Source organism: Arachis ipaensis, chromosome B3, assembly GCF_059453495.1.
Source record: "Arachis ipaensis isolate K30076 ecotype BB chromosome B3, ASM5945349v1, whole genome shotgun sequence".
Lineage (NCBI taxonomy): Eukaryota > Viridiplantae > Streptophyta > Magnoliopsida > Fabales > Fabaceae > Arachis > Arachis ipaensis.
This window is the reverse complement of record NC_142438.1, coordinates 84,289,156-84,311,358: the sequence shown is the minus strand read 5'-3', so window position 1 is coordinate 84,311,358 and position 22,203 is coordinate 84,289,156.

Genomic DNA, 22,203 nt, shown 5'->3' with positions numbered 1-22,203 from the left:
AGTCAGGATATCAGTAATTCTCATATTTAATTGTAAAAAGTAAAAGAACATGAAATAAATACTTGTTATGCAGTAATGAAGAACAGGTTGAGGCTTTGGAGATGCTTTGTCTTCTGAACCTCTGCTTTCCCACTGTCTTCTTCTTCATGCACGCAAGACTCCTTCCATGGCAAGCTTTATGTTGGGCATCATCGTTGTCAATGGCTACATCCCGTCCTCTCAGTGAAAATGTTCCAAATGCGCTGTCACCGCACGGCTAATCATCTGTCGGTTCTCGATCATGTCGGAATAGGATCCATTGATCCTTTTGCATCTGTCACTACGCCCAACACTCGCGAGTTTGAAGCTCGTCACAGTCATCCCTTCCCAGATCCTACTCAGAATACCACTAACAAGGTTTAGACGTTCCGGATCTCAGAAATGACCGCCAATGATTCTAGCTTATACCACGAAGACTCTGATTTGAATCATGAGGCTAAGAGATATGCATTCAATCTAAGGTAGAACGGAGGTGGTTGTCAGGCACGCGTTCATAGGTGAGAATGATGATGAGTGTCACGGATCATCACATTCATCAAGTTGAAGTGCGAATGAATATCTTAGAATAGAAGCAAGCGTAATAGAATGGAAAACAGTAGTAATTGCATTAATTCATGAAGAACAGCAGAGCTCCTCACCCCCAACAATGGGGTTTAGAGACTCATGCCGTAGAAAATACAATGAGAAACGTGTAGAATGTCATGAGGTACAATATGAATCACTGAAAGTAGTATTTATAGTAAACTAGTGACCTAGGGCTACAGAAAATGAGTAAGCTAGGGTGTTTATTGTAAAATTCCAATTCCGGGGCCCACTTGGTGTGTGCTTGGGCTGAGCATTGAAGCTTTCATGTGTAGAGACGTTTCTTGGAGTTAAACGCCAGATTTTATGCCAGTTTGGGCGTTTAACTCCAGCTTTTGTGCCAGTTCTGGAGTTAAACGCCAGAATTCTTGAGCTGACTTGGAACGCCTGTTTGGGCCATCAAATCTCGGGCAAATTATGAACTATTATATATTTCTGAAAAGCCCAGGATGTCTACTTTCTAACGCAATTGAGAGCGTGCCAATTGGGCTTCTGTAGCTCTAGAAAATCCACTTCGAGTGCAGGGAGGTCAGAATCCAACAGCATCTGCAGTCCTTTTTCAGCCTCTGAATCAGATTTTTGCTCAAGTCCCTCAATTTCAGCCAGAAAATACCTGAAATCACAGAAAAATACACGAACTCATAGTAAAGCCCAGAGAAGTGATTTTTATTTAAAAACTAATAAAAACATAATAAAAACTAACTAAAATGTACTAAAAACATACTAAAAACAATGCCAACAAGCGTATAAATTATCCGCTCATCAAACTCGTTGGGAGACGACCTAGGATTCATACTCCCAGTATTTTAATTTTAATTTTTGTGACACCCTTCTAAATTGATAAGCGGATTTCTGGTTGGTTAAGAACTATACTTGCAACGCATATCTTATAACAATTCTTGACTCTCCAATTTCTGCCACGTCAAGCATATAGTCTAAGAAAGCTAGAAAAGCTATCTTGGAGTGCCTGCAGCCACACCAAACTTAGAAGTCTAGCATATGCTTAAAGATCATGCATGCAGGTATCAAATATATTCATGAGTACTCAAATTCATGCTAGAAGGATCATTGATTATTAGAATCAAAGCAAAAATCTTAAATCATGGGTTACCTCTCATGGAGCGCTCTTTTATTGTCATTAGCTTGACATTAGGCCTTCATTAAGGTGGTTGATGATTGTAGTGTCTCAGCTTGTCTCCCCTCACTGTGAGCTTCCTTCCAGTGCCTTGGTGTTCAATTTCTGCATGCTCCAGTGAGAGTATCCTGCTGACAGTGTAGTAGTCATCAGCTTGTTGGTTTGTCCCCAACTGTTGGTAGATTAACTGCACTTTATCTCCCTTTGAAAATCCCTCAGTTGGGATCTTTTTGTTCTTCCACCCTTTTTGAGCATTTTTCTTGCTTTTCTTCCTTCTTTTTAGTGATCCTTCTCCTTTGACAGTGGGCTGCATTTTCATTTTCTTCTTGCTTTCCCTCATCACTCTGCACAAATTCATTTTCCTTTTGTCCTGCTTTATTGCTTATTTTTTGCTTTGGAAGGGAATTAATGAGTGTCTTGTTAGTTTCTTCCTTCCACTGCAAGTTTTCTTTATTGATCTTCATGCAGTCTTTCTTTTCATCGGAGTACTATGTTTCTGGAAAGACATTTAGAGTAATGCTCTCATCATGCACTCTCAAGGTCAATTCCCCTTGTTCCACATCTATAATAGCCCTTGCTGTAGCCGAGAATGGTCTTCCTAGTATAATGGAATTACCTCCTTCCTCATCTAGGTCCAGAATCACAAAGTCTGCAGGGAATATAAACTTATTCACTTTGACCAAAAGGTTTTCAATCATACCTTTGGGAAACACCACAGACTTGTCCACTAGCTCTAGTGACATCTGTATGGGCTTTACCTCCTCTATGCATAGCTTTTTCACCAGAGAAGAGGGCATTAGATTGATGCTGGCTTCTAAGTCACACATTGCTTTATTAATGCTTATGTTGCCAATGGCACAAGGTAGGAAAAAGCTTCCAAGGTCCTCAAGTTTTGGGGGAAGCCCTTTCTGGATTAATGCACTGCATTCTTCAGTGAGAAATATAGTTTCCTTCCCATGCCAACTTCTCTTTTTATTGATAAGCTCTTCCAAGAACTTTGTATATAGAGGCATCTGCTCTAATGCCTCAGCCAGAGGGATATTAATCTCCAATTTCTTGAAGACTTCAAGGAATTTGGGGAAGTGTTGATCTTTGGTCTCCTTGTTGATGCTTTGGGGATATGGCAAGGGAGGTGTGAAAGTCTTCCCTCCCTGCCTCTGTTCCTTGGCTGGTTCTTCCATTATTTGCTTCCTTTTCCTTAAATCTTGTGGCTGGTCATCCTTTTTTTGAGCCTGCTTACCTGCTGTCAACTCTTGCTTCCTGTTGGCATCCTCTTTCTCAGCTTGTTTCTTGTCATTCTCATTTGGCTTTTTGGTTGCTTCTTCGTCTTTCACCAAAATCTTTCCACTCCTTAGCTGTATGGCTTTGCATTCTTCTTTAGGATTTGGAATAGTATCACTTGGGAGTGAGCTTGATGGCCTTTCAATTACAGCTTGCTTGGAAAGCTGTCCAATCTGCCTTTCTATATTTCTTATGGAAGCTTCATTGTTCTTGTTTGTAAGTTCTTGCTGTTTCATCATTTTTTCCATCAACATCTCCAAGTTAGAGATCCTCTGAGAGTCTTGTGGAATTTATGGTTGGTTGTGAGCTGGTGAGGGTGGATGGTAGTTGTTTAGGTTGGTGGTTTGGTTATTGGATGGATAATGGTTGGAATTGGGGTAATTATTTTGGGGTTTTCTATATGGATTTTGGTTATTGTTCTGCTGGTTATTTCTTGAGTTGTTTTGGTTTGAATTTCTTTGCCATGGCTGTTAATTTTGGTGGTAGTTATCTCCCCATCTAAGGTTGGGGTGGTTCTTCCATGATGGATTGTAGGTGTCACCATAAACTTCACTTGATCCAGAACCTTGATTGTGCACATATTGAATTTGTTCCTGCTGTTGATCTTCTTGGTTCTCTACATTCTGCCCCCATGTGGTTAATGGTTGGCTTGTGACATTCAATGATGCAACTTGTAAGCTATCAATCCTCTTTGTCATTTGTTCAAATTGTTGCTGAAATTGTTGCTACATCATCTTGTTTTGAGTTAGGATTGTGTCTACTCCTTCCAACTCTAGCACTCCTTTCCTTTGTGATGGTTGGCATTGTCTCTGATGGCCAAAGAAATATTGATTATTTGCCACCATATCAATGAGGTTTTGAGCCTCCTCTGTGTCTTCATCAATTGTACGGAGCCTCCTGCTGAATGATCTAGTGCCTCCTGAGCCTTGAGAGTCAAACCTTCATAGAAATTTTGAAGAATGTCCCATTCATTAAACATTTTAGGGGGACATTTTCTAATCAGAGCCTTGTACCACTCCCATGCCTCAAAGAGAGATTCTGCATCCATCTGTGTGAAAGTTTGCACCTCAGTCTTGAGCCTGATGATCCTTTGAGGTGGGTAGAACTTGGACAAAAATTTATTCACTAGATCCTCCCAGCTATTGATGCTTCCTTGTGGAAAAGTTTCAAGCCATTGAGCGGCCTTGTCCTTCAATGAAAATGGGAACAGCAGCAATTTATGTTTCTGGATGCACACCATTAGACTTCACTGTATCACAAATTCTCAGGAAGGTAGATAAGTGTTAGTTTGGATCCTCCAAAGGGCTTCCTCCATATGAACAATTGTTCTGCACCAATGTGATGAGCTGGGGCTTCAATTTAAAGTTATTTGCATTGACATTTGGGTTAAGGATGCTACTCCCACAATGCCTTGGATTAGCAAATGTATATGAAGCCAATACTCTCCTTTGTGGTTGACCATTGTTGTTGGCCAGTCCTACTGGTGGATTTGTTAGATTTGTTGAGTGTTCCTCCATTTCATGAAATTCTTCTTCAAAAAGTTCTTCCTCTACAACAATTCCTTTCCCTCTTGCTTCTCTTCTTATCCTTTGGAGAGTACTTTCATCAGCTTCACAGAAAGTAGGGGTTTCTCTCCTTGCCTCTATCATAAAAAAAAAACAAGAAGAAACACAAGAGCACTCTGTAGTTTGAGTATAGTGAGAGTTAGTAGAGACAAAGTCTCAAATAGTTAGTGTGCTAGTCAAAAACAAAGAAAGTAAACAAAAATAAAGAAAAAAAAATGCTTAGTCTAGACCACCACCTTACTTAATCATTGTCAATCTAATTCAATCCCCGACAACAGCACCAAAAACTTGATGTGTGGAAAACGATCCAACACAAAACTCACCGGCAAGTGTACCGGGTCGCATCAAGTAACAATAACTCACATGAATGAGGTCGATCCCACAGGGATTGAAGGATTGAGCAATTTTAGTTAGGTGGTTGATTTAGTCAAGCAAACAAGTGCTGAGTTGAGTAATTTGTATTCAACAGAAGCTAAATTGCATGAAATTTAAAGGGAGAGGAAGAATTGACAGTAAATTAAAGGGCAAAAGAAGTAAAGGAGCTGAATCTTAAAGTGCAAGTAATGTAAATGACAGAAGCTTAGATTGCAAGAAATATAAATAGCTGAAGCTTAGAGTGCAAGAAATGTAAATTACTTGAATAGTAAAGGGCCTTGGGAGTTGGGATCTCAGAAATTAAATAAGAGATTTAAATAGAAATCAACAGAGAAGTAAAAGATGAATTGAAATGCAGCTGATCTCAAACAGAAAAGAAAAATTACTTGAAGAAGCAACACAGAAAGTGAATTCAACTCAATTGTAAAATCTAAAAGAGTAGTTGAAGATCCTAGGGCTAAATGAGATTAGAAAACAAGTCTAGATCACAATTCCTTCCTTGATCCAACAGAGAATAATTACAGAAGAAATAGAGATGAAAGTAGTAAAGAAAACTTAGATCCAAATCACAATTCCTTGAAATTATGCAGAAAGTAAACAAAAAGAGATCTCAGATCAAGAATGAAACAGAATTTCTTCAATTCTCAATCCAAGATTCAAAACACAGAATGAAGAGTGTAGAAGTAAGAACAAAGAGGAAGAGAATTCAATTCTGAATCCCAATTCCCAAACCCAAAACTAAAATCTCAAAATGAGCTACAAAATGAAAATGAAAATGAAAAGTAAAAATGTCTCAAAGGTGAAAAGAAAAAGTAAAAAGTTCATCTCTAAATTAAACTAACTTCTATTTATACACTTCCTATTTTTGAATTTCAGAATTTGGAGTGGGCTTTTTAATTTGGTGAAGAATTGATTTAAATTGGACTTTTAGTTGAATTTGGACCATGGGTCACACTCCCAGGGCACGGCTTGGTTGATGGAGTGAGCACAGCACTCCCCCTTGCCTTGGCCTTCCAATTTTGTGTGACAAGCTCCTTGGACTAAGCATCAGGGTAGCGCTCGGTTTTCACAAAGAGCGCAGCCTCCAAACCTTGTCTGTGTCAATTTGGTACGCATCAAGCCTTGGTGGTGCTGCCTTCTTTGAGCCTTGGCCGTGTCACACTCCATAGCGCTCAATGAATTGGGAGAGCTGAGCGCTTCTTTGTTGTAGAATGAGGCTCACTTTCGAGCCTTGGTGGGAGCATTTGGCTTCAATTTGAAGAATAACCAAGGGTAGCGCTCCTCCAGCTCCCTGGTTTGAATCCTTGTGAGGCCATGTTGCCTATTTTCTTTGAGAAGGAGTGTAGCGCTCCTTCCTTGCTCTTCATGAAGCTCCCTGGTTCGAACCCTTGCCAAACTATTTTGGCTAATTTCTTTTGCAAGTAGCACTTCTCTTGTCCCTCAAGTGCAAGGTTCGAACCTTGTGACCTTCACTCTTTAGTTTTTCACTTTGTTTTTCTTTGGGAAGGAGCCCGAAAAGGTTAACTGAGTTAACCGAGCGCTATGCTTGTTGCCTTGCTTCCTTGGCTTTGAGTAGTGCTCGGTTAAGTGAGAGAGCGTAGCTTCCTTGCCTTTTGCTTTCTTGGATTTGTGTAGCACTTGAATAGAGAGTGCTGAGCTCCTTGAGAGAGCGCTATGGCTTTTCTCCTTTGATGTGATGCTTTTGTTTCCATTGGCTACGCTTCATAGGCCATGCTTTCTGGTTTCTTTCTTTTCTTCACCTACAAGTAATTAAAACAACCAATCAAAGTATCACCAAATTCACAAGGTTTATAAATCATTCAAAAACTAATTAATTTTAGCTTAAACCTCATGATTTAGTTTCAAATAAAGGATGGTTGATCGATTCAACAAAACCATGCAAATCCACTCCAAACCACTTACTTATAATGCGAGAAAGTGCATAAAACCTAATGAAACAAGTGAAAAATGCTTGAAAAGCTAGCATAAGATGACTTGTCATCAACATCTGTGTATTTAGAGCTGACTTTGTGAGGGACTCTAACGGACTGCCAAGATTTCTAAAAAGAGGAGACCTCACCCCCGGAAGCTAAAGGATGGTATGAACTTGTAAGGAGATCCATTCTAGGCACTGTAAACACTTCAGAAGTTAACATCAAAAGAGCCACCATGTTGCAATACATTATGGTAGGAGGGGAGATTAAAGTCCACGAGCTCATTGCCAAGGACATTGAAAAGATTTCTGAGAAAAGTTCTGCTGAAGCTTGGCTCCACTACCTAAGCACTATCATTCGGTTATGCATGAATGCTAAGGTGCCAGTAGAGGATGCAAATCCTATTTGGTTGAACCCAGGCATGCCAATGACCACTGAGAGAATGAAGAATATCATGGTGGCTCAACAACAAAGAAGACCACGAAGGAAAAGAAGCGGGGAAGTACCACAAGAAGAAGAAAACCAAGAAGAAGAACAGCAACATGGAGAAGAGCAAATCCCAGCCCAAGCCACTATGGACATGAGTCAAATTCAAGAGGCTATTAATAGCATATTGATGATTAGACTTTTGTGTGGTTTAGAATTCTCAATAAATTCTCGTTGCAATATAGTTTCTAAACCAACAATAGTCCTTTCATACAAAAATTTTGTTTGTCACTAGTACAAATCCCTAAAATCTATAAACCGAAGTATTGAACCTCGGGTCGTTCTCCCTTGGAATTGCAATAGAGTGTCTTGTTATTGGTTATGGGGCTATGTTTGGGGTTTTGAGGTTTTAGACATGAAAAGTAAATGGCAATGAAAATAAACTAGCAACTAGAAAGCTCTTGGCAAGGTTGTGAGAATTAGAAGTCCTATCCTAGTTATCCTCCTCAATTGTGACCACAATTGTTCATTGCTACCACTTAGTTAACCTCTAACTATGAAGGAAAGTCAAGTGGATGAATCAACTTGATTCCACATGTAACGACCCAATTTCTGGTACGTCATGATCATACTAAAAACTGAGCGCTACCAACTTGTCTACCTAATTATTATCTATTATTTATTATATGAGCCTGATTCGTTGTTAAAAGCGTAGTTATTTTACGAGGTACTTTTATTTTAAAAAAAAAGTTTGGATTAACAAACAGTATCATTCATAATCAATTCACAACTGATAATATATAAAACAATTATAAACGACCACACATAAATACATCATAAGCAGTTGACAATATTCGGTGATTCAGCCTTTATTAGAGTATAGACTTTTAGTTAGAACACCCCTAGACATAGCTAGATAATAACTATATACATATATATACATACAACATCCCAGGTCCTGACCTGTTCAAGAAGTCCCTAAGCTGGCGCCCAGGCTAGCCTAGACTCTATACTCACCTAGTCCCTCTAAACTACTAAAGCGAGGGAAAGTACGTTCTAGGTCTTCAAAACTCAAGTCAGGTGGATCGTCATCAAAAGGTGGAAGGTCGTCTACTAATCCTCTGCACAATCATATGTCATCAAAGAACGTCTCTCAAGTACTTCATCGAGTGGCCACATAACAGCAACATCGTACGGAGGACTTAGGTTAAAGTTTGTAGATAAGCAGGGTGCAGACATTGGCTGGCCTCACAGTATATACATATAAACAGGTAACGGAGTTCACTCTAGACTCAGAAGACTACCTAGAGCGGAATTCTCTTTGCAGAACAGTCATTAGCAAATTACGGAAGGGTACTCATGCTTCCATCTGAAGGGGGAAGGGAGAGAGAAGGGGTAAAAACTGGGGAGTTCTTAGTAGGGCCGGGGTTATTAGTTACGTTCATTAATTCCGTGTTGTTTAGCAGATAAATAGCAGAATACCGAGAAGCAGTAGACAAAAAAAACAGATAAATAGAGAAAATAGAGAAAACAAAAAGCAAAACACAAACAAAAGAATACAAGAAAACAAAACACAGACACAGAGAATAGAATGAAAACAAAGAAGGCATACATTCAAACAACAATCATAACAGAGGAAATGCACAACCAAATATGATGCATGTCTAGCCCTAGTGCAGGTAATGAGCTCATCTGTCGGTTACATACCCGCTCCCGACGTTACCCAGCAACCTCTGTCTGGATAAGGCTTTCCTGTTGGCAATATCCACTGCAAGCAACCTTTGTCTTGCAGGGTATCCACTGCAAGCAACCTTTGTCTTGCAGGGCGGCACTTATTAGCCGATATACGCCCAACACACTCACTGTAAGAAACCTTTGTCTTACAGGAGCAACAACACACTCACTATAAGCAACCTCTGTCTTACAGGAGCACACTAATCTTGATACCTCTGTAAGCAACCTCTGTCTTACAGCAAAGCATTATAGCAAGGTATCTCAGGAAAGCGTTCTCAGTAGTCGTACCACCATCTATCTGACTGCCTCTCTACAGCAGATTCTTACATAATCATTCTCATTATCATCATTCATTAACATTCTCATTATTCATCATCACTTTCACATTCTTATGCAGTACCTCTTTCTTTCGCTGTTCAATCATACTATACAAACTCTACAGCTTTTACTTTTACAACATCTTAACTCAAACCATTTCTCTTTATCAAATTACTCTTTTCTCTTGATCTCTTTTCTCTACTCTGGTTACTCTGTTCTCTGTATCTCTTTACTCTGCTCTGGTTACTCTTTTCTCTGCTTAACGTATGTATTTAAAGCTTATATAAATTTCGATATGAATAGTTAGCATGTCCCAAGTATAGGTTCATTAAGTCTATACTGAAACAGTTTAACTTTTCATATAATACCTAACTCTATTCGCAATTCCAGGACTAACTATGTTGCCCTAGTTCGTTCACTAGTCTCTGTCTATTTTTCTGTCATTAAAACTTTACAGACTTTTTCTTCGATTTTTTATCTTTTCGTCAACTTTTGATCTTTTATTTATCTTTGCCTCACTAATATTTTTTTACCACTCCCTAAGTGTTTTATGAAAGTAATTATGAGATTCTGTGCTTAAAGTTGTCTTTCTAAAGCTTTTACAGAAAACTGCCTTTTCTGCATTATTTTATTATTTTTATTAAAATATTATTTTTAATTAAATATTATTATTTAATATTTTATTATTTTTTTATTATTTTATCATTAAATTTTCGAAAATTACCCCACTTTAACTTTTAACCTTTAAAATTCACTTTTTACCACCCATAACTTTTAATATTTCTACTTTAACCACCTTAACTTTTTGAAATTACAAAATAACCCCCCAAACACCAAATTAATTACTTCCTTGCCCTTTTATAAATCAAAAAGGTGTTCTTCATTGTTCTTCACCACACTCAAAGTGTTCTTCATGTTCTTCATAAATTCTTTAGATTCTTTCTCTGTTTTTACCCGTTTTTCAGTCTTTTCAACAACCGATTTTTACCATAATTCAAAATAAATTAGTACCCAATAAAACCCCATCTTTTCTACATGATTTTAACACAAATTGATCCCCAATTTAGGGCCTAGGGTTTTGTTTTCCAGCTGCTCCAAGAACATAAACTCAAAGCTTGAATTTCATCAAGTTTCATCAAAATTTCACCAAATTTTCACCAAGAATCAATCATATATGCAACCAATTTTTAGCACAGCCAAATCATACAAAATTCACACAACTCAAACAAAATCAATCAAGATTAAATTCGTCAAATTCTATCTGGTTTTGCTGCTCCTAATTCGGTTAGACTTTCAGGTGGTCCTTAAACACTTTTTCCTCCTAAATCACATCAAGAACAACTTTAAATCCAAAAACCCTCAACTAACCAAATCTCACTCAGCATGTTAGGAAGTGATTTCTAACCTTAGACTTGCTGGAAATCCACGTTTCTTGGCCCTCAAGTCAAGTTAAGCATGATTCCTAAGGAAAAACAATAAGAAAACACATGTTTTGCATGGTTTTCCTTGAAAACCGAATTGAAGAGGGAGAGAGACAGACATCTCACCTTATTTCCAGCCTTGATAAGTCACATGGTTATGTAGAGGAAGAAGATAGGATCATTTTGCTGAAATTAGAGTTTTGATTTGAGTTTTAGTTCAGAAGAAATCAAGCTTTGAAGATTAAGTGTTCATGAAGTTTTCTCTCTTTTATCTCCTTTCAATTTCGGCCACAATGAGCAAATGAGGCAGCCTTGGGGGTATTAGGGGTATAAGGTGAGTTTTGATTGGTTGGATTGAAGGTGGATTAAAATAATATTAAAATATCTCAGGTGTATAATTACTAAAACTAGATGTATCGGAACCCTTGTAAAAATATCTCTAAATATTATTTTCTGAGCTACTAGCATAAATGAAACTAGTAACATATTTATTATGTGAATAGAACATGTATAATGAGGCCTTAGCATTGCTAAAGTCATCAAGGAGTGCTGGTGCTAAGCTGCACCAGTAAACTGTGCACCCGGTTAAACCGATTTCCTGTTTTTAACTAAAACAGACCAGTAAACTTATAATATCATTCAAGAAGCTTCTAATACTAATATAATGATAATATCATCCTATTATCTCTCTTCTCTCATAAATCGGGTCCGGTTTGTCAAACTGAGACTATATACAAAAAAACGAATCAAAACTCCTAACCGATACGGTTCAAAAACTAGGTTCTTCGTGACTGCGTTATTGAGCTTGCCTCATAAAAGGTTCTATCTTAAAGATGACATAATGAAAATGAGGATAGAGATACTTGATGATATATCAGAGGTTCTCCCCTTACTGATCTTCCGGAGGATTTCGTGCCTTCGGAAAAGATCTCGCATACTCAAAAATCAGGGTTGTTACACCACAAGTCCTAGCCAACTCCTAAGGGAAAGACTAGCTTTAGTGGTATCCAAATCAATTAGTAACTTCTAATTATCAATCAACAAGGGAATTAGATAACTCAAGCGTCACTAATTACTCTACCAAAGCCAAGAGGTACAAAAATCTCTACTAAAATCTAACCAAGAATTTCATCAAACACTTGGAAGGTAATAAAGGAAAGCAAAGTAATTTGATAACAACAATAAAATCTAACAACTACTTATTGCAAGGAATTAATAACAACAATTAAGGGAAACAAGATCTACATGAATTACCTCAAATTGTATTAAAAGAAAATAGAATGAACAAGAGTAGATCTACAAACAAAGTAGAAGAAAGAAATAACAACAATAGAAGAATGATAAATGTAACAACATAAAATTGAAAGGTAGAAGAAGAGGAAAGCATGAATTGAAACCTAGATCTAAATTATTGAACTAAACCTAATCCTAATTCTAATCTTAGAGAGAAGTGAGAGCTTCTCTCTCTAAAAACTAAAACTAAACTATCCTAATGTGTCCAAATATAAATGATGCCCCCTCCCCTCAATCCTTGGTCCTTTTGAGTGTTTTTGGCGCCAAAGTTGACTTGGATTGGACCCTACAGGCCTTGAGAATTCGTTGGCCAAGATTTCATTAAAAAAATCATAAATCAACACCGACGCGTACGCGCACAGCACGTGTACGCATCCCTGGGCGATTTCGCAAGGTGTGCGTAAGCGCCTGGTGCGCGCGCGCGTCCATGGCCAAATTCAACTCTTTGGCTTTTCATGATCTTCTCCACTTGCATGCTTCCTTCCTTGCACCCTTGATCCATTCCTAGCCCTTCCTAACCTGAGATTACTACCAAACACATCAAGGCATCTTATGGAACCAAGTAGAAAGTAAAGTTATCTAATCAAAGGCCAAAAAGTATGCTTTTTACACTTAAGCACAAATAAGGGAGAGATCGTAAAATCATGCTAAATCATTGGCTAAATGTGAGAAAAGGTTAGAAAAATACTCTAAATCCAACACAAGATAAAACCTAAAGTTGGGGTTTATCAACCTCCCCACACTTAAACCAAGCATGTCCTCATGCTTGACCAAGAATGAAGCGAAGGATATGACATTTATTCAATGCACTAAACTACACGAATTCTATCTAAATGCAACTACCTAGGGTGAATGCAAATACTTAGTCAAAATAATTTAACTTCCAATAGAATAAATATATGAGCATAAGAGCTAGAATAATAGGGATCAAGTCCAAACCACAATTGTATTGAATTGTCAAAAGAATTTCAAACTTGCAAGAATATAGATAATAGGGGTGAATACATGTAATTGAGCTTTTTGAACCATCACCGGATGTGTATCCGCCCTATTTACTCAAGTGTTTAGGGGTTTATTCACTGAATTCTCTCCTAATCACGTTTTCCAAAGTTTGTTCTTCATCTAACAATCAACAATCATTCAATGTATGCATTCATTCATCATGAGGTCTTTCTCATAGGTTGTAATGGGGTTAGGGTCAAGGTAGGATTATGTATGGTTAAGTGGAGTAGAGATTTGAATCTTTGATTAACCTAGACTTTTCCACCTAATATATACAATGACCTATACAAATTCTAATCTACCCTAACCAACCATCCTTCACTTTTTACATGCTCATGCATTTCTTTTCATTTTCCCAACACTTATGCATTGATCCTTATTGAGCTTTGCTTTTGGGCATTTTGTCCCCTTTTTATTCCTTTCCTTTTCTTTGTTTCTTTCTTTTCCTATTTATTTCCTTTTCTTTTCTTTTACTCTTCTCTTTTTTTTTTTAATGCATAAGGTCTATTCATTTAATCAATGCATGAGTATGCACCCAATTTCCTAAGTATAAATGCAAAACACTCTTTTATCTCAACCAATGTTCCTAATCTCCCCAAACTTGAATATAAGACACTCTCACTAGCCTAAGCCAATCAAAGATCCAAACAAGAGACTTTATTGTTTTCCACTTTAGGTTTGTAATGTGCTAAAATTAGAACAATTGGGTTAAGTGTAGGCTCAAAATTGGTTAACAATGGAGGATAGAAGGTAGGCTATTTGGGTAAGTCAGCAGATAATTGAACTTGGTTCATGGGGTTTTATGCAGACAATGGTAGCTCATTTATTACTTACTGCTATATAGGAAATGTTTCCCCAAAGGTTTACTAAGGTTGCTGCTACAATGCTTTGCTTTTGCTTGATCCCTTTCTAGCTTTTCCTTTCTTATTTTGCTTAGAGAGCTTATTACTCATTGAAGGCTTGGTGGCAAATGTTGCAGCAGCCTTTGGCTTAACTTTGCTCAACATTTCTTCACCACAGACGCATGGCTCACATTTTCTTCCTAGGAGCATTGATGCCCAGCATCTCTTTGGATCACTAAATGTTTTGTAGCTAGGTTGCTCTTGATAGTGAACTTTTGGTTGGAAATCCTAAATCAGTTGATCTAAGTGGCCAAGTTTCAAAATACTCCTCAGAACCTACTTGTCTAAGCATATCCTAGTACCAAAAACACCACAGGCATATGTCATAGGGTCCAAGCTATTGGTGTCTAGCCTTATTGTTTGTTTCTTTGCCAATTCTTGGCTTTTCTCTTCCTTTTTCTTTTTGTTTTGATTCATTATCAAGGGACTTTCATTTATAGCAGCAAGCTAGTTCACACTTTAAAGAACATCTTATTATGCAGCATTTATTATTGAGCTAACAATTGAATCAAACAAGTATCACCATTGACTTTCATTCTAATTTCTACAACATTGGACATTTGCCTTTTCTAAATCAAACATTTTTCTTTTATTTATTGCAGAAAGGAACAAAACAAAATTCAAGCTAATGATGGATGACAAACATAATGCAATTCACTTGTAAGAAAACTACCTAGAATATAAAATTGCAAAACATAAAGCATTTGGAGGCATCTCATATCTCAGATATGCATCTTCCTTATTAAATTTTGAAAAGAAAACATGAAAGAAACTCCACCAGCTTCTAATTGTCATGTCCCTTGTTCTTGCTTGATTCTCCCTTTTTCTTCCTTTTCTTGGTTTAATCCTGAGCCTCTTCAACAGGGAACCTTCTCTTCCAGATAGGGTCTATTAGACCCGAAAGTCCAGCTTCCTCTAATCCTTGCTCCATGCGTGCTATATTCTTCTCGGCTCTGGCTTTCTGACGGTCTGCTAGCTCTGGGCATTGCACAAATGGCTTGATTTGTGGTTCTAATGCTGGCATGCTGTGGACCAAGTAATCCAACTTTGTTTGTGGTGTCTATATCATACTCTATTCTATCATGATGCCTACACTCTCCAATGGTATGATATATGTTCTTCCACTGATATAAATTGTGAGTGTACTCCCCATACTTGACTTGATTCAGGAACAATCTGTCATATGACTCTCAAAAATCTGCTGATTGTTCCCTTTGGCCCTTAAGAATCGTTGTTTGGAATTCTTGTTGTTGAGCCATCATTTGTTGCTAGCTCTCTTGTCGCTCCTCTATTTGGCGTTGCCAGTTCTCTCTTCCCTCTCTATTCTTCATGTACTGCTCCTGTTGTTGCAAATATAGCTCTTGCTGCCTTAAATACTACTCTTGTGCTCTCATGTTTTGTTGAGATATTTCCTCAAGAGATCTTTGTAATTGGCTAATGTCTATAGCACCAGGAGCTTGCTCTTCCTCCACTTGTGGTCTTTTTCTCCTTTGGGGTCTTTCTTCTTGATCATCATCTTCAGTAATGCCTTCCATGCTTCTCTTTGTGATTTCGTTTCCTCTTTTTACTTTATCTGTGTCCTCGTCTTCAAAGAGTACCCCAGCCCTGTTGCATAGCCTTAGAATGGTGCTTGGATGACCAAGCCTACGCGATTTGTTTGTGCTTTCAGCCATCTCCTGAATACTGTCGGCTATAAGTTGTGAGAGTTTGATTTCTCCTCCATGTAGGATGCAGTATGTCAAGAGTGCTCGCTTGACTATGACCGCTGAGGTGTTTCCAGTAGGGAGTATAGATCTCCTTACTTTCTCATACCACCCTTTAGCCTCATGAGTGAGATCTATTCTTTTCAAGTGGCTTGGGACTCCCTTTGAATCTCTTTCCAAACATATCCCCTGTAATATCTCATCATTCTCTCCCTGTAGTCTATCCTCAAAGCTAAGCTCTCCATAGGTTATGGTTCTTAACTGTATGGCCCTTGTAATTGATGATGGACTAAAATCCACCTCAACACCTCTGACATAACTTTTATAAGGGGTGCTGTCCTTGCTCTCTTTCACAGCATTGGCGTAAAATTCCTTATTATAACTGCACTAATGTCAGTGAGAGGATAGCATAGAAGCTCCCACCTCCTTTCCTTAGTAATTTGCCTCATGATTGGATACTCCCCCTTCCTCAGTTTGAAGCCCATCTCAGGAATACCATGCTTTGATTTCATGAGCCTATGATATCTTGCTTCATGAAACTAAGATTTAAATTTCTTTGTATTATAGGTTGGGGGTTCGGCCACCATTAGTGCTTTTCCTTTTCTTCTACTAGAACTTGATGAGGCCATGAGTTTATAAAGAGGGAAGAAGTAAGGGTGAACTTTGGTTTGGGTGAGGTTCGGTTTTGTTGTGAAAAGAAGGGAAAATGATGTGCTATTTAGGGAAGAGGGGTGCTGAACATGTTTTCAGATAAGTGAAAGGTTAAACAAAGGCTTACAGATGTGAGGAAAGCTTGTATGAATGTGTAGTTCATGAAGTGTCTCAAACTATTTATAGACAAGGCATCAAGGTTTTAAACAAAAACACACTTGAAGGGAGCAATTCGGTTAAGAACATAAAGGGCGAGGATTGAGCTAAACATTATGGGAAACTCATGAGATGAATGGTTTGCATGCATAGTTGAAGGTTGACAAGGATTCTTTCCCCATTGGATGCATGAGGTTCGGTCTCCAAGTGTGCATACATGCAGATTTTGTTTTCCAAGGGGCACGCTTCTCTAAGCACATGTGATCACCCTCCCTTGGCTTGTCATAACCATGCCTTTCCTCCTCTTTTGTCCTCTTCTCAATCTTCTTTTTCCTATTCAATTAAATCAACAAAATAGTGAGCCTTATGATTCAAAAGTGGCACGGTGGTGTGGTGATAGGCATTTAAACAATTTAACATGTTCCTTATTCATAAATAAATAATTGTGCTCCTTAAATAGTAAACCAAGATTTGGTGAACACAAAACTTGTCCCTTGCTAAGAGATCAATGTAAAATGCAAGTAATCCATCACAATTGGTACCTTCATTATAAGAAACATTTTATTTTATACCATAAATTCCTAAAATAAAACAATGTATGATCCTTGATAAACCACTATTTCATGGTTTATCTTGTGCTCAATTGAGTGGTTTTTATCTACTCTTTACCCACTTATTCATACTATTTGCATGGTTTTACATTTACCTTCCTAATTATGTGCTTTGATTGAAAACATGCTTCTTTGATCCTATATTTGCTTATTATTAATCCTCTCTTATTACCATTAGATACCTTGATATGTGTGTTAAGTGTTTTCAGATATTATAAGCCAGGAATGACTTGGAGGATGGGAAGAAAGCATGCAAAAGTGGAAGGAATGCAAGAAGTTGGAGAAATTGCTAAGCTGTCCAGCCTGACCTCTCTGCACTCAAACGGCTATACCTTTAGCTACATAGATCCAAACGACTCGGTTTTAGTTGCGTTAGAAAGCTAACGTTCGGGGCTTCGATTTGATATATAATATCTTATAGTTTCCCTGACGCTAAGTGACGCGACCGCGTGATCCATGCGGCCGCGTCGCAGTGACGGAAATCAGCGCGTTTTGAATTCGCAGCCAGCGAATTCTGGGCTATTTCTGACCCAGTTTGCGGTCCAGAAAATACAGATTAGAGGCTATAAAGTGGGACAATGCATCCATTCATGAGGAGGCTCTCATAATTCACAATTTTAGGAGTAGATGTAGCTTTTAGAGAGAGAGGTTCTCTCCTCTCTCTTAGGATTAGGATTTAGGACTTCTCTTAGTTTTAGGAGTGACACTCAATCCCAGGTTCTTTATTTTTATTTATTTTTCTTTTTTCAATTTAATTTATGAATTCCCATGTTATGATTTGAGCATTTTATTTAATATAATTCGAAGTATTTCAGACTCATGATTGTTCTCTTTAATTTATTAATGCCCTGTGTTTATCCAAATTATTTCCATTCAAGTAGAATTTCTCTCTTTTGGCTTTGGTTGAGACATTGGTAACTCTTGAGTTATCAAACTCATTGTTGATTGAAAATTGGAATTAATTTGTCCACTTAACTTACCTTCATAGTTAGAGGTTAATAAGGTGGGGGTAGAATCCAATTCTCATCACAATTGATAAGGATAACTAGGATAGGACCTCCAGTTCTTCATACCTTGCCAAGAGTTTATTTTACAGTTATTTATTAATTTTTATTGCTTGAAAATATACCTGTGCACATTGCCCAAACTCCAAATTTCTCAAAACCCCCCAATTTACAATCTTCATAACTAATAATAAGAACACACCTCCCTGCAATTCCTTGAGAAGATGACCCGAGGTTTGAATACTCGGTTATCAATTTCAAAGGGGTTTGTTACTTGTGACAACCAAAACGTTTGTACGAAGGGATTTCTGTCGGTTTAGAGACTATATCTACAACGCGACTATTTTTATGACATTCTTTACTGGCAAAAATCTTAACGTCAAAATGGCGCCGTTGCCGGGGAATTGCAAACGTGTGCCTTATTATTGGTTATTGTAAATATTTTTTTATTTTTGCTTGTTTATTTGTTTTTATTTTTGCTTTTTCGTAAATTAAGAGGTTATTGGTTTTTATTTAGTTATTAAAAAAAATTTTTTTTCAAAAATTTGTTCTTAGTGTTCATCTTGATCTTCAAGCTGTTCTTAGTTGTTTTCTTTTTTTCATCTAAAAATTTGAAATTTAGTGTCATTTTATTGTTTTTCTCTTTCCTCATTAAATTCAAAAATATTTTTAATTAATTTTTTTCGAAAAAAAAAAATTTTTTTTCAGATTTTTATTTTTAAAATTTTTATCTTATCTTATCTTATTTCAAAAATCAAATTTCATAATTCAAATTTAAAAATTGTCAAAATTTAAATTTAAAAATTTTCAAATTTCAAATTTCAAATTTCAAAAATTCAAATTTCAAAAATTTAAAATTCAAATTTCAAAATTCAAATTTCAAAATTTCAAATTTCAAATTTCAAAATTTAATTTTCAAATTCAAAATTTAAATAACCTTTTAATTTAAATTTATTTTTATTTTCATTTTTAATTTTTATTTTGCTACTATGAACTCTCACCCCTTTGGCTATGAGTCTGGTTACAATAATGTTGCAGGAAGAAGAAATTACAATGAGAACAGGCATCAAGGTTGGAACAATCAAAGATGAAAGGAGCCACAAGGATTTAATCAACCCTCATGGCAACAACCACCTCCAATGGACTATCAACAACCATTCTGTGATGCATATCAAGGCAATGGCTATGGTGAGCACTCTTTTGATTATCAACAACCACCACCATATGCCTATGAACCCTCTCCTCAACATAACTTTGGACCACCAAACTCACAAGCCCCTTTCCGCCATTCACCTCCATATGACCCTAATCTTCAACCACCATACCAACCACCTTATGAGCCATATGAACCATATATAGAACCACCCCAATTCCAACCCAACTACTCACAAGAACCACCACTTCAATATTCACCATCTCCATATCCATCAATCCAAGAGCACTATGATCCTATTTATGAAAGCCGAGTGCATCAAGAGGCAAAGGATCGTCTCAAGGAAACAGTGGATCGATTTCAGGCAACCACTCAACAACTGGGGCAAGTATTAATTCAATGGGCTTCTAGACGCTTAAATATACAAGGATCAGCCACAGCCCCATGTGGACAGTCTAGTGAAGAACATAGCATGAAGGAGATACCAGAAACCCCAGTGGACAAGACAGAGAATGAATTCGTACTAGAACAAGTAGAAGAAGCTGTCATTGTTCAAGAAGAAGAAGAAGTGGTTGAAGACTTAGGAGATGCAGAACCTCCATGGGAAAGTCCAGTCATAGAGCCTCCTTTCGAGACGGTTGAAATTGATGCTGAGGAGGGTGTACAACCTCCAAAGCATATCATAGTTGAAGACTTGGAAGAGGTTGATCAAGAGATGGAGATTCAAGAAGAAGAAGCACAACCTCCCATGCCCTTGGAAAGCAATGAAGAGGAGATTAAATTGAAAGAAAGCTGCCAAGAGGAAGAGGTTGAAATTGAAGAAGCTTGCAAAGAGGTGGTAATTATCAGAGAAGAGCACAAGGGAGTGGAACTTGCAATTTCATTAAAAATACCTCCCCCCTAAGTTGCCATCATCCTTCACAACATTCAAGTGGGTAAAATTCATATCCCATAGCTTTCTAATCCCACTTGAATATGGGCTACTGGAGACGGATGGTCAACTTAGAGCTCTTTGTGATATTAAGAGTAAGAGGAAGATGGCCAGTGGTAAGAATTGTCCTGCAAGGTTCATCATAGTTGGAAGCCTTAAGTTCAAACGCAAGGGTTGGTATAAAGCTCAACTGAATGGGTCTAGGACGCTGTTTGGTAGCTGCAGTGAGAATTCAAATCACTTATCACCCAGTTGGAAAAATACAGATCCCGACATGAATGGGTGTAAAAGTAAGATTTGGGATCCTGGAATCTGCTATGACATTTGTCACCCCGGGAGCCTAAGAATCTGTTTGAAGCTTCTTAAGGGCTTTACATGCTTAGTTTGGGACCCCGGAGGTTACTGGAAGTACAAACACTGGTGGGGATTCCTGGATGAATACAAGCATAAGCCACCATAACAGGGAACTCACCAAATGTCCAACTTAAGGACTTTAACTAAAAGTGCTAGGTGGGAGACAACCCACCATGGTATGATCGTTCCCTTTTCATTACTTAGTTTTATTTATTTTTGAATTTTATTTTATTTTATTATATTGAACCTGGAGTTTTGCATCACATTCATATTAACACTGCATTCTGCATTTTTCAGATTAAAAAAAAAAAAGCGAGCACGCGACGCGACTGCATCAGCGACGCGTCCGCGTCGCAAGGAGAGAAGAGAAAATAAAAACGAACAGAGAGTCACGCTGGAGCAAGGCTGGAGGCGTGCCAGTGGCACAATTCATCCCACGCGACCGCATCGCTGACGCGTCCGCGTCGCAGGGGAATACTGGCCTCCCACGCCATCGCGTGCCCCACGCGGCCGCGTGACCTGGATTTCGACGTCAAAGGGTGCATGGCCGAAAGTTGAGCTGGAGTTGGGCTGGAATCGTGTTGAAAGCCCAAGCCTCACCACGCGAATGCGTGCCCCACGCGTCCGCATCATATCCCCATGATGGCCACTCACGCGATCGCGTACCCCACGCGATCACGTCACCCAGGTTTTGGCAATACTAAGTTTTGAACAGAGAGTTGTGCGACCGCGAGGCTGCACTCGCACCACTAGCACAAATCAAGTCACGCGATCGCGTGCCCCACGCGTCCGCGTCGCCTAACCTTATTGCGCACCACGCGACCGCGTCACCCACGCGACCGCGTCGCCAGCGTCGCACAACCTATCCAGTTTAGTGCCAATTTTCTTATCTTTTCTTCTCCGAATCCTTATTCTCTTATCTTTTCTTATTTCTTTCTTCTTCCTCTCTTATTTTCTCTCACTCCCATTCTATTTTATTTAATTTATTTGCATACTTTCATTCATTGCATATTTTTATTTTTTTTAAATTTATTAATTTTGGTGTTCAAAAGTTCTTATTCAACTGTTACATCTTTTCTTGAATTACTTTGGTGCTTAATAACTTGTTTTACACTGTGGGATGATATTAATTATCTGCCAATGCCAATCTTTTATAATACTTGCACTACATTTGCATTGCCACGAACTTATATTGTCTTTCATTACCCACTCTCTCCTCCCATTGTTGCAAATTTTTGCACTCTTGTTCTGCCATGTACTTCTATTATTTTCTCACTTGCATGTTGTAGCTACCATGTAATTGAGACCCTTATTATCTGGCATTAACACCCAAATTTTATTTATTTATTTTCTATCTTTTTTGGGTTACTTTTTCTTTTCCCTCTTCTTTCAGGATGGCCACCACAAAGGGAGAGGAAAAGCTTCTTAATGGGAGAGACAAACAAGTTCCTACGCACATTCCTTGATGAGAAGAGCATCAGTTGAAGCAACCCGTCCACTTGCACATCTTCGCATGCACCGAGGACGGTGCAATCTTTAAGTGTGGGGAGGTTGATACCGATCTCCATGGGTTAGTACCTTTCTGTTTCAACACCAATATTTTATTTTATTTGTTAGTTCATTGTTGCATTTG